This window comes from Diprion similis, chromosome 3 (genome assembly GCF_021155765.1).
Source record: "Diprion similis isolate iyDipSimi1 chromosome 3, iyDipSimi1.1, whole genome shotgun sequence".
Lineage (NCBI taxonomy): Eukaryota > Metazoa > Arthropoda > Insecta > Hymenoptera > Diprionidae > Diprion > Diprion similis.
This window is the reverse complement of record NC_060107.1, coordinates 10,248,641-10,260,742: the sequence shown is the minus strand read 5'-3', so window position 1 is coordinate 10,260,742 and position 12,102 is coordinate 10,248,641. Positions and strand designations below refer to the sequence as shown.

Sequence of the window (12,102 nt, the reverse complement as noted above, 5' to 3'; positions counted from 1 at the left end):
GAAGTCGGCAATACTCCCCGTCCAAATCCCGATTCGGAAAGGATCTGAGTGCATTTCCGAACCCATGGATTCGAGGTGCATAGAACCATTGACGGAAGGAGCGACGTTGAACAGCATCGTCCAGTACGTCCTAAGGCATACCAGACTTACAGAGGCCAGTGCTCGCCACGCAGTTCTGGAGGTCCTCAACCTGGGAGTATCGATGGGAAGAATCGGCAAGACGCCAGCCGGCACTTATCTTCTAATGACATCGAAGCCTGCCGCAGTTACGCACAAGATTCGCGAACCTCGATTCGACGATGACAGCAGTCCTGAATCTTCTCTTGGGAGCAGCAGTGACTGATCAAAATTAGCTCATTTCATAGTCCAATAAACTGTCGTTCGAAGTTTCATATTCTGGTGAATAAAGTTGACTATATATTTATATATGTATAGTATATCGTAAACTCGATAGTGTCAGATAATAATTGAAGGTCATTTACTGGTCTCTTATATATATAATCATCGATTGTTACAAGAAAGAACGCGATTGGAACCCCAAAAACCGACGAGAACTACATCGTTGGGTTTGAGCATATTTTTTCTCCGTCGACCATCGATTTCTCTTTTTTCCCGCGTCTGTTGGTACCATGGTGTAACCATGTTATAGGTACTCACCGATAAACGTGAGCGCATAGGATCGGATCGAACTATTGGAAACGAACGCAAAGAGGCCTGCCTCGGCAGGCAGTGCGTGGGATCCTTAGCTTCGGTGTCGCAAGAACAAGTTCTATAAACCTCGGTACCTTGGTACTTAATTACCGTCCATCGCACTTCACCGTCTGGTACGAACCTGCGGTCTGGCTTTGTGCTGTAAGTGCAAGTGTTGATTTGCCGATTCACTGTGCTCGAACCAGCAGCCTACGAGCATTGGACCAAAGCCTTATAGAATGATGAGCAATAGTGAATTTTTGTGACAATCAATGATCCGATAACGAGTTTGCATCTATAAGCTTGAAACTTTGTCGTGCTTGAGCGAGCTTAGTTGTCTTTACCTTCTTGAAGCTTGAATTTTGCTACAAATTCTTGGGTTTAAATTATCAACAATGATCTTTTTAAAAGTAACCAGAGTGTACGAATGCGCAGCCCATAACCTTGAAAAAAGTGCCACTTCTCACGTGCTTCACAAGTGTTAAATGAGAGACTTGAATGATCGCGTTACGAAACCTAGTATCTGATTCTTCTTCGCCTGATTTTCACATTAGATTCCGCGGTCTCAGACGGAACAACAAATAACGAAAAATGAAGTTACGAACTATCCTTCAGCTCTGGGTCCCAAATGCGCGATAAGTATCATTTTAGTAGGCAAAGTTAGGCCCGTTGGGGTTTCAGTAGTTCCGAACCCCCGCTGACGTCGAATGAGGGAACTCAAAGGGTTAGCTGGCGGCAGTTTTTATCTAAATATTAATTGGACAGCCAATTATATTTTCGTAGTGAAACATAAATTTATAATTCTTAACTGCAATTAAAGCGAACCAATTATCCGTGCGCATGCTCTCAGATGGTCATTAACCGTTCCTGCGTGTAACAGCCTCGGGGGAGTAAAGATCCCACTCTGAGGATGCTGCGGCAGGGTAGTCACGGAATTGTTTACTTCACGAAAATGGCTCGGGAGCCATTCGCGATCGCGAGAGGTTAGGAAACAAAGTCCTTTGTTCGTCGCAAAAGGCAAAGCGTCGCGACGCCGCGCACGCATACCTACCAACGAAACATGAACCATCCGACCATCCACATCCACAAGTAATCCATGTTCCTCTACACGAACGTAGCTATATAGGTACGCAAGACCATGAAGGCTGAAGGCTTCGACTTCCCACCCACGAGGAAGATTGCCGCGTGATTCACGCCCCGGCGTATATTCTATTCCTGTTGCGCTTTCGTTATTCAAGAGAATTACATCGCCTCTCGAGTGTGGTGGACTACGGAGCTGGAACAAAGTAAAGTTGTTCCTTCTTCCTTTAAGAGGAAAAGGGGCAAATTAGCAGCTCGGGTCCAGATGGATGCTGCGGGGGCTGCATGCGAACTTCCAGCTTGGAGTTTACGTTTATCGGCAAGGCAGGAAAAGAAAATTAAGCCGCGATTCGGCGGACCCTTAATCTTTTCGATCCCTCGAGGGAACCTTGCCTTCCGCCACTGTCTTTCAGGCTGACCTCTTCACCCCAATTTACCACGACACGCAGGGATCCTCATTTCACTGCACTAGGTTCCCAATGCCGCCTTGCTGCATAGGTAAAAAAAAATAGAAATAAATAAATAAAATCAGGGGGAAAGGGAAGAGATCATGTCACGTGCTCACCAATTCAATCCTGAGATATAGTTTGAAATTATTTACCGTTTATAATGCATAGGATGCAAGGAGAGTTGTCCATCAAATGATGAATAAACATTATTAATAAGTTACGAAACGGAAATTTGGGTGCCGAGACCCTTTTTATTCTAATCACACACAATGAAAACGTTGAGTTTTATTTCCACTCAACGAAAGTTTGTAAATCGAAAATGATGTTCAGTGATTTTAAGCAATCTTGTAGTCTATCAAGTATTAATTCTAAGTTTGCGAAGTGGTTGAGAAACGACAAAATTATTACGTCTCAGATTCAACAAACATCCGGCAACGTTGAATATATCCGATTCCAGAGTATACGGTTACCCTTGTTCATGAAGCTTATACCTATGCGGCAGAAAGTTATTCCGCTTGTCAAGAATGCATTCTCGATGGCACAGACTGTGCATCGAGGCGTCGCGCAAGGTGCAACCGCTCACAGAGTCAGTCTGGACAATGATAAAAGGGGGAGAAGAATGCGACGAAAGAGGGAAGGCGAATAGAGAAGAGAAAAGCCGGAGGATGGGCGTCCTGAGTCCTATACAAATTTATGCCCCAGGTTCGCTAAATGCCTACGGCGGTGCATACATTTGCGGCCTTTCACTCTCACTCTCTCACTCTCTCTCTCTCTCTCTCTCTCTCTCTCTCTCTTGGACGTCCCGACACATATACTATACACACGTCCTGGAGTGTCGCCGAAGATCGTTCCTCGACGTCTTCGCGCTGCTGCACAGCTGCACCAGGATCGCCAAACGTTAATACAACATCTCGCCGGCCAGATCCGACCTTCAGAAGCTCTGATACACCTACGGGGTGTCTCGACAAAATCCATAGACTCACAGCTTTGAGCGTGGTTCCAAGGAGGTTTTCTCTCCGAGAAATTTAAGAATTAGGCTCGAGTGAAGGGCACATATGAGTCGATCGTTGGGGAACTGTTTTAATTTTCGGATCACGTCGCCGCAACGCTGCGCTGCACCCGTCTGCAAATTTAAATTGGGGCCTCATTACGGGGAAAGTTTGAGCCGGGACTTTGGCCCATCGAACGACCCAAAACTGTCTCATTTTTAAAATCGTTTTACCGTAAATGCCGCGCAGCCGAAATGGCCGAGCGTGGTTCTCGATCAAATTACACCTTAATCTGCACTCTCAGGCTTTTTTCTCCTCGTCTTGGCTTCAATCCTATCCATTGCCGTTACGTATCCGTAACGTTCTACGGCCTTATTGCAAGGTCCACCCTGTATACTCGCATTCAACGACGACCCCGCGTGTAGGTAAGACAGACGGACTAACTTCAGCCATTTATTCGTATTTGTAAACTGGATCCAGCGAGGCGAAGGGCTGCGGGATGCATCTCGGCTCATTTAAATGTAGCTCCGCACCGGACTCGGGGTACATATGAGATGAAGATAAATAGGTGTAAAGCAGGAAGCCTGTTTCACTTTGTTAAAGTACGCGACGGTATCGCGGCTACTCGCGTTGTCGCCTGTCCGAGTACCTTCGAGTGCCGTAGAAAAGCTCGCGTCGAGACGAAACGGGCACCGGATGACCCTGCCTGGCTTGATCTCCGAAACGGGCTGACTTAGGTACAACCTTAACCGGACTATAAAGTTTAATTAGGGCTCCTGTGGACCACCTGCCACCTCCAGGTACCCGAGTCTGAACCTGGTCCTGCGATACTTCTCTCGACGCTCCGATCCTCGACTCATCTTCAGCCTTTGACCCTAATCTTTAACGTCATCGCTGAGGAGAGAGGAAACTGCTCAAATCGCATACTTCTAGGGTTAAAACTGTGAAGTTACGCAACGTAAGGAGTCCTGATTAGAAGTCTTAGCCTGGACTTTAGTGTATTGCAGGAAAACCGATTCCTGGAGGTCTAATCCATCGGTGATCCAGTATGTATGCACGGGCCACAGCTCAATGGCTCGGGTGATATCCGTGACGATTCTTAATATCGGCTTTCTGCAGACTCATACAGCTTCATGGGTTGGTATGTAAACCGTCAGGGACGTCAGCTCTTCCGATGATTGGGACTAATTTCATCCTTGCCCTTTTATTCAAGCCCATTCCGTACCGTCGGAAGCACTCAACGACGAAACTACCGACATGATCACCCGGGAACATGTTGCACCTCAAACCCATTTGATTTTATGGGAGACTTTTTTTTTTTTGGCAAGCATTTTTATCATACTTGACATGGTTGTTTTTTTCTTTCTTTCGAAGCAGCGAGGGTTCGGTTCTGCAAAGTGTCTCGACACGTGAAAATAAACTTGTTTCAATTTAATGCCGGTTATGAAATATTAATCTTTCATGGTGTATCATGTTGGATTAACTTCCACTGAACATTAAACCTTACGCTCTATGCAATACGAAGAATTAACTTTTATTCAATCATTTCGATCATTCGATCATCGTAGATGCTTAGATAATTTAAACTTGTAATCAAAAATTGATTTGTCATTCAAAAATGGCTTTTGAATGCGAATTCGATTAAGGGTAGACCTCCGTGAATTTCATAGGACCAACGACCAACATCGACTTAATTACTTGAAAGTACGTGATGAATTTCATACTTCGATTTGTAGTCCATGGTGCTCGGGGTATTCTGAAAATGTTTTCCTGCCATAACAAAGATTAAAAGTTAATTGTCAAAACTTTACATCACCTTTAGAGGAGGTATCAAAGGTTTACATTGCCTTTAAATGGGGGAATCTAAGATTCCACTTTGACGTAATGCGCACGAACGGCCCATCATCGAGCTTCCACTTTATCTCAACAAGTGTAATTATAATTAAGAATGACACGGTCTTATCTGATTACTATACTGATGCTTGATTCGGTGTGGGTGAATTGAGCTGAGGAACTAACCGAGGAGTGAATCGTGGCACGTATGTTAGTATACGAGAATCAGAAGACTCAGTTAAGTGTAAGTACGGAAGCACGTGCGTGGTTGGCGATGATCAGGCCCAAAGGAATCGAGAGGGTGGTGGAACGAACGAGATAAGCGAACAGGACTTGGGCCCAGAAACGCATTCGCTCACGTTTTCAATTCTTGTCTACAAGCTAATTCCGTAGATAAGAGCTCTCTTATTAATCGGCCGGATAAGGCCCACCGTGTCGAGGGAGGCGGTGGAGTTAATTAGGTTGTGCGCGTTCTTTCGTCCCGGCGGAGGAAGGAGCCGCCGGCATTGGAGACTGGGAATTATGGGAAGGGGAACACCGGGGCGGGTCCATTTATCTACAGAGTTTAGATACGATCTGCGTCCGCGCGCGAGATCCTGCCAGTATTTGTCACGGAGATGTGGCCTGAAGATTAGCCATCAAGGGGCCCCCGTGGGGCCCAAAAGCCTCGGGTCCCTCACCTCGCCTCGCGTTATTCACCAAAAACTCGTCGTCGTTCTTCCCCGCGCCACGGGAACAATGCTACACCCGGAAAACGTGTCTCGGGATTTTTACGAGAAACGTGGCTCGACTGCCGAGCACCGAAAGAGTTTTCTTCACCAACTGACGAGGAGTAGCTGATTTTATCAAAAAGACAAAAAAAAAAAACAACAAAAAAACGCCATTTTGTGATCTCGACTAGTTTTATAACAATGAAAATTCTTAACCACTCTGCTGATTAAGCATGGGTGCCTTTTGACTTTATCTTGAAAATGATAAGGCTGCATAGCGTATAGACTTTGCAGACTCACTTTGACTGGACTTAACCTTAAGGTACTTATAAAGACGCGTTGTACACCTCGAAAACGCTGGGATGCAAAACTCTTATACCGCTCAAGCGATCAGAGTGAAACTTGGGCAGTTAATGCCTTATTTTGGCAAAAAGTGGAGCGTCTTTTTACTTTTTCAAAATTTGGAAAAAAATTTTACAGATTGGTTACCATTCACAGAAATTGGCCAAATTTTCACAGTTGCACTGAATGGATCGAACTATCCGGTATGACACCACTCAGAGATGATGAAACACACATTTTGAGCCCAGTCCCATGAGATTTGGTGGTGAAATGACGAAATGGCAGCTGATTTGGTTTTCGATTACGAACAACACCAAAATCTCATTTTGGCGACATTTATTACCGACATTTCGCACATGCCGGTAATGCCAGTACTCTGTAATTCAAAGTTACTATATCGCTTCAACTGTTTTTCAATTTTTCTGTCCACCGAAACTGTCTGACTGTAAATTTATCCGATAATCCGAAACGAGTTTAGCAACAGTTGGACATTTTACTCATAGCACAATATAAAAATAACTCTTCGGGTCTACGAAAGAAAAACAGTTGGATACTTATCCGCTCGAGTTTTTGTGCTTGCGATTTTTCCGTATCCGGAAACGTTGCATCGCTAACTCCGTTAATAGTAAAATCAGACAGGAAAGAGTGCTGTACTAAGATGAGACACTTGTTTTGCCTTTGGGCCGGTTTATTTGATCTGCATCAGTAATTTGTCGGATTTATAATTTCTGTCTCTTATACTTAACCAGTCAACCGTTTAATCTATACGGAAAATACTCGTTCAAATCTTATGGTCAAGATATTTTCTCTAATCAATTGAATAGGTACGATTAACAATTGTTCCAATCGTTAAAAACGGTCTTAGATTATGCTTTGAACTGTATTAAGAATCGTGGAAGGAAGCGGCATCGGTTATAGTAGAAAAAGAAACTCAGTCCAAAGACGTACTGCTTCCGACTGCAGCTATTACTGAAATTTAAAAGAAAGGTGGCTGCCTGATTTATTCTTCACCTGTATCCTTCTCCGCCACCGCTTCCACCACTCCCTCCGCAGTCAGGATATTTCGGATACCTATAACACCGAACGTACGAAATAACTTCCCCGCTCTTTTAAGGGAGCAGAAAAAAAAAACAAGTTCAGACAAAGAAAAGAGCAGAGAAGCAGAAATTACACCTGTGCATTTGACTCATCGTCTTCGTCTTTGGTATCTGTCAAGCGCACTCATAACCTTTACGGACCGGCAGTTCGAATTAAGGCAGACGAGGTGGAATCTTAATCGGCGCGGGAAATAAGGGGACGCCGGAGTGTCGGGATTATTGGGATTGCCACGGGGCCTTAGGGCCCACTTTACGTAGAAATGTATCACTCAAACGGGTCGGCAGGGGGCAGCGTGGAGGGGAGGGGGGGGGCGTTCATGCCGCTGTCCTTTTTGTCGTTTTCCTTGCCATTCCTCTTGCTCTTGATTGTGAGTCTAAATTACACATACGAGAGGCAAAGATGGAACCTTTGGCAACCAGACGTCTGGATCCGGCGTTTCACCAGAGAGGAAATACCCATTTCGGGGCCTTTGAAGATCGAAAAAAACGGTCAGCATCGAGGAGAAAGTCGGATGTATCGACCTGTTATAAGGGATTTATTGACACATTCCTTGAACCGAGATCTTCGGCGTTTAATGAAAACAAGTAACGGTCTCGAACACGACTGCAATCACCATACGTTTCAAGTTTCTATTGCGAGTTATTACTTGAACTTTAGCATGCTTTTAATTTTGAGTGGTTTGAATTCTAGCGTGGTCGAAAATTTTTATGGACTAATAAATCAACCAAAAATAGGGTAGAAAGGTGAGAACCGAAAAGGAACGATGGAATAAAGTAGAAATATGGAACAGGAGAGGAACGATGGGACAAAGTAAAATTGACAAGATGGTCATGACGTAGAGATGCAACGTGTTTATAGTCTGGTTTATTGAAACTCATTTACATTCGATAGTGACTCAGTAGTTACTCGTCAACTCAAAATCTCTGGATACAGAATTTGAAATTGTTGTGGAAAAACGTTTCCTCGCAAAGCGAAGGAGAGAGATCTCAGTTGACTGAAAGCTCGTGGAATGAACGGACCGAGTCAAGTTTGCTACTTCTCGTTCTCCACGATCCATTCGTTTCGTTCGTTCGTTTTGTTTGGCTCCGGTTTTGGTTTGATTTTATTTTTCTACACACGTCTCAGAAAACGGTGGCTCAAGCAGCGCGGCACGGCGGCTCCCGAAACAAAGGAAGGCAGAGAGACCTGCTCTCAAAACAAACATCACTTCACTATTATTCGAGGCTGCAGTTCGCCGCGCTTCGTACCTACAAGGTTCGACTATTCAGCAAAAATCGTACCAACCCCGCTGCCTCGAACACACGCACAAACCGACACTTACACAGGCGTGGAAATCCACGGAATCAACAATGTCCGGGATGCCCTGCAGACGCGACGCGACGGCTTCGTCGAGCTCCATTCACACGCCTATGAAAGGGAAACCCGTGCTGCTCAATAGGAGTGCACCGCGATACCGGCAACACCTCGAATCTCGAGACAATACGAGAGCCGACGCGACGCTAACCACAGCCGTAATATTCTCGAGTTTATACCGCTCGTTGCGAGTCTATGTATATACGACTTGTGGTCGCCCTTCTTCTTCTTCTTCTTCTTCTTTCTTCTTTCATCCATATACAGAGGCGGGCTGCCATCTCGACTGTGCATAGGTTATGTTCCTTTCCTGTTCATGTGACATTCGCGCCAAACGGCAAACGTATCTTCACGCGATCGCCGCCGCGGTGTTCATTTGTATTCAAGCATCCTTTCGACCTGGGCACTGCAGCTTGGTGAGTACTTACAAAAAAATTGCGGTGAAACGAGGTCTTGAGATGCTTTGAACCATGGTGTCACGTGATCGATTTTTGTAAGGGTTTTTACAGCAATCTAAAGCATTCTTTCGTGAAAAATCGATTCGATTTCAAATTTTATTTGATGTGATCGTTTTTATGTCAGGAAGTGCACTCTGGTCAGCCAGGGTTGAATGAATATCGTATAAATTTTTTTTAATTTGTTTATTGCTCCGCAAAAGACGCTTTTAGGTTATATTTTGCAAATAATTAAAGCTTGAGCGCTTTTTCAAACATCACAACGATCATATCACAAAAAATTATAAATCATAACGATATTTTATAAGAAATTGCGATGAATTTTCGTAAATATTATTCTTAAATCGGTCACGTGCTCAAAACAGCTCAAAGTGGTTGGTGAATCGAAATCTAATACCTTTTTATTACTTTGAATACGAGATTGTTTAACATTGAAAACTTATCCAAATTACACATTCGTATAATCTATGACGATTTGCCTACAATCACAAGAATTACAAATACTGAAAATGGAAATGTGGGCTTCCAAATGGTTGCATTCCGCGATGATTTATTTTGTTGGGAAAATATTTTCTTGGCAAATTGACTGAGAGTGTTCTATTTTCTGTCAAAAATTAATTCAATATTGACAAACAAGTATTGATTTTTGACTCACCAACTTCATCGAGCAAAATAAGGTCATAATACCATATATCTGATTTTAACTTATTCCTCTCTTAAAGTGAATCAAAATCGTTTCCAACATTTCAGTTTCTTTCCATATATATGTACAAAAAATTCCACACATTTTCTTTTCCTCACAAACAATGTGAAAACTGACAAGTTTTTGACGGTTTTTCTTATACAAGAAAAGAATAAATAAGAGAAAACATATTTTTCAATTCTTTCGTTTCTGTGCAAAGGGGTTACAGTATCCGTGCACAGTTATAACGTCAGAATCGCTTAAAACGTATCAAATCTGTGAGCCGATTCGCTTATACATTATTTTTCTGTCGTTTTTCCGGCGATCTTATAAACCGCATGTAGAATCGATCTGAAACTCGTGGTGGTCCGGGGCTGAGGCCTACTAATTAATTAAGCGAAGGATCACCGATCGCAGAAGAAGAGAGCTGATCCGAGTCTCGCGTCCTTCGATCCTGCTGCAAGCGTCGCGTCGCAAGTATCGAACCCGGGATACGAAGTCGTGTATCTCTCCGTCCGAGAGAAGCTGAAAGTTGAGACACAGAAGCGGTTAGGCCCCGGGGCCCGGGCCCCGCGGTAGCAGCGTACCTTCGCCCCGAAGCTCCGAGATGTTTGGTCGGCCGCGGCGTCGATATCATCTTCTTGGCGTTCAGAAATCATTAGAGACGAAGAGGCGCATTCCAAGGTCCAAACGGACCTTATTTGAATGATCGGGAACGCCGGGGCCGTCGCTCGGGACCAAAGAGAGGACTGTCTTCTCTCCCCCCTCCCTCTACATTTTTACGGACCCATTTGGGTATGAGTGCGTTAGGTGTGTACATTGGCCGCCATTCACGTGTGTACACATCCACGTACGTGCGCGTCGCTCAAGGATTCGAACCCAGGCATTTATTACGCCGTTATCAGATTTCAATTTCGATGCTCGTCACAATGGATACTATAATTATTTTTATTAGTGGGCACGAACTATTACCGTACATTCTACATTCATACACCCATATGCATATATATATATATATGTTTACCTCTGACCATATAACCTCCACCTTAATTATTCCTACTTGCGTAGCGGGCTAGGCGATCGAGTGCGCATGCGCAAAAGAATCGAATCGTTCGGCGAAATCATACCGCTGAAAAATTTTCGTATGTAACGCAGGCGTGCCAGCTTATTCTAAACCGATTCTTATGGTGATCCGTAGCTGTCATCTGTCATCAGACGTTTAACAATGAAATTGAGTTGGCCAGCTTGCATGGAAATTTGACAAAGCTCGCGCATGCGCAGTCGGACAGTCAATTTGCTAAGTTTCGCCGTTTCCTCGCGGTAGATTGCACAAAGCCAAGCCGATGCGACCAATTCCTGGGGGATTCGTGGGGCCCCAGGAGGACCTCGGTATGTCCGCGATCATGCTTCTTTATTCTCCACTCTTTTTATTTCAACTCTTTTATCGCTGCGACGAACACGCCGACGGTCTACTACAATTCGACGATTGTGTCCAAGTGATCGTGCCTTATTTTCTAAATAGTAGCCAGCGTCTGAGTTATGCGACGCTTCGTAATTGTCCAAATGATTCCTTTCCAGTTTGTTTTGTCCTCAAATTTTTATGCTGGTTATAATATATCTTACGTGCGATCCTTAGATGACTCGCATATTTCAAATGAAAATCAAACTATTCGGATTTTTACTTCAATTTCATTTTCTTTTTCATCAGCGTTTGTTTTCGGAATGATTTAACATTGGTATAATCGTTCATCAGGTAACACTTCAAGACTTCAGCAATCGGTAAATATGGTTTCATACATCAATGGGTCAGACATTTGATAGAGATTCGCGAATTTGAGGTTATTGAAATTAGCGTGTGCAGATGCGTGTGCCAGAGTGAAACATTTTCAACACCTCGAAATTAGCCAGCCCTAAAAATCACGCGTTCGTGTTAAATGCATGTTAATTGTCTGTGACAAAGAGAAAACAAAAAAAAAAAAAAAAGAAGAAAAAGTGAAAATCACCATCAATTTTCGTTCAGTAGGTATTTACGTATGCATACTGAATAAACAAGCTCTCAACCTATGGATACTTAAATACGTACAGTTAAAAAATGTACACACGACTGGAGCCACCTGGAAACGTACGTTGGCGTGTTTCCCTCTGAAGCCCCGCGACGCGATGACGCTCGGCTAGGGTAAAAGGTGAAAGATACAAGATTAGGAATATAATTAACAAACCGGAGGCTATACTATAATAGGATATTCTGGCAAATAATTCTGCCCTATTTTCTATACCGGGTGCACCGCTCGAGGTTTCAAACGGAAGAGCCGAGTCACACAGCTGCAGAGCTCTTTCCCATAGTGACGCAGCACTGTTTTCTGGGCCCCTCGTTGCGTCGGGCCCCGTGACTTCTCGGATTGCACGGAATGGGAGCGCGTCTCC

General features: G+C 44.1%; 1 protein-coding gene across 1 annotated transcript in view; it reads left to right on the top strand.

The window, feature by feature from the left end:
- Positions 1-8,891: 8,891 nt before the first annotated feature.
- Positions 8,892-12,102, top strand: part of LOC124404251 (L-lactate dehydrogenase-like) — a 47,083-nt gene continuing 43,872 nt past the window's right edge. The window contains exon 1 of the mRNA XM_046878231.1: positions 8,892-8,957. The gene's annotated coding sequence lies outside the window, so the exon portion shown is untranslated. The remainder of the gene's footprint in view (positions 8,958-12,102) is intronic.